Below are 2,074 nucleotides of genomic sequence, written 5' to 3' on the forward strand. Positions count from 1 at the left end.
TTCATAGCATATTATTTCTATTAAATTGTTATTTATATATTTTAAATGTTATATTTAACAGATATATTTAAAATAAATTACGACGTTAAGAACGATTGAATTATGTAATAGTTTATGCAAGTTGAATNGTACTTTCTACTAATCATATATGCAATATCACTCACGTTTAACAAGAGCCAAAAATATCTTTAATAGTGTGATTGACATCTACCAAACTACGTCGGTATTTAATATACATTTTTTTTTTTAAATTTTATCATTTTATTTAAATTTTAAATAATTATTCATAATAAATATATTTATTTATTTGATAACATATCATTTTAATAGTATTTAACTAGTTAAAAAAATCACACATCTAATATTTAAAAACAAATAACTCAAATATATTTCCATAATGTCATTATAATTATCTCAAATAGAATTATAATATATATATATATATATATATATATATATATATATATATATATATTGTGTACAATTTAAAGGTATTATCACTCGTTAAAGAGTATAACAAATTTTTTGATATATTGACGAATCCTTAATTTTACCATATAAGAAGAAAGACAATTCAATAACGAAAAGTAATCATGAGACTCTTCAACAAATTATGCATAGACTAGCATCAATAGTATGAGTTATCCATTTCAACTAAAAATATATATATATATATATATATATATATATATATATATATATATATATATATATATATATATGGATTTGCTAATTTACGTAAAAGTTTTTTAGTTGGTATTTTAGTAGAGCGTATCAAGTTTTAAGTTACAGAAGAATATTTTAATAATTTTAAAATTTAATTTAAAATAAAAAAAATAAAAAGTATTTATTTGGTATATAGATAGATAGTTATTACTTTTTATTATATATTTTTTAAAATATAGTAATTTTTTAAAATAAAAAATAAAATAAAAAATAGTTATTTTTTAAAATAAAAAATAAAATAAAGTCAATAACAATCCATACACGTGAACCAATGAGACGATAAATAAATAATTTTTATTTTTTTATTTTAAATTAAATTTTAAAATTATTAAAATACCTTTTAGTTTTCTAGGTGGTTTGGAAAGAAGATAAAATGACATGGTCGATAGTGTGAGAAAAAGTGAAATATATTAACATTCTCACGTATATACCGTGTCATTAATTATTTAGATACCATCAAATAAAAGAATTAAATTGAACTAAATTTATAGAAATTGAAATTACACTTAACACTAAAAAAAGTTAAGTATGAACAAAATAAACAAAAAATAGAAAACAAAAGTGATATTTAACGAAAAAATAATGTTTTATCTTTGATATGTATATCTTTTGTTATTAAATTTTAACATGGTTTTTTTTATGATTTTTGAAGAAAAGTTATCGAATTATATTTAATATATATATATATACATATCATCTTTTATACCTTTGTCTCAATGCCACTTAGATTTTGTTCAGTTATCCTTTCCAAATTTGCATTAATTTTTGTGTTCAATTTTCTTCTTATAAATAATATGTCAAACAAGGAACGAATTGTGTAATTTTTGAAGCTTATAAACTTGTATTTTTCTAAACAATTTTTTAAGAGATTTATCTAATAGACATGGATGAGAATCAAGAGATGAAGAAACAAAGGATGATGTTCTTTAAGGAGTTGTTGGAAACTTCAAATTCATAAATTAACAAGTAATCATATCTCAAAAAATAAAACATGTCATTAATTGATTACTCATGCTAATATTGTGCTGTTAACAAAGAAAAAGGACCCGATAAAATTAACAAAAATTACAATCATATTAAACATTAAAAAAAGTCAATTCATATTAAATAAAATGACCAAAAATAATAACAAATGATATTAAACCTTATTTTTTTATTAGGTTCATATAAAAATATTGCAATTATTATTGTACCGCACTGTTTTATTATTGTAGGACATAATGTTTTATAATTGTATGGCATACTATTTACCGTAAGGTGGAACAAGCTTTCTGACATAATGTTTTATTGTTGTACAGCATAATGTTTTATTATTATTCGGCATACTATTTATCTCTAAGGTGGAACA

Source organism: Vigna radiata, unplaced genomic scaffold (assembly GCF_000741045.1).
Source record: "Vigna radiata var. radiata cultivar VC1973A unplaced genomic scaffold, Vradiata_ver6 scaffold_48, whole genome shotgun sequence".
Classification (NCBI taxonomy): domain Eukaryota; kingdom Viridiplantae; phylum Streptophyta; class Magnoliopsida; order Fabales; family Fabaceae; genus Vigna; species Vigna radiata.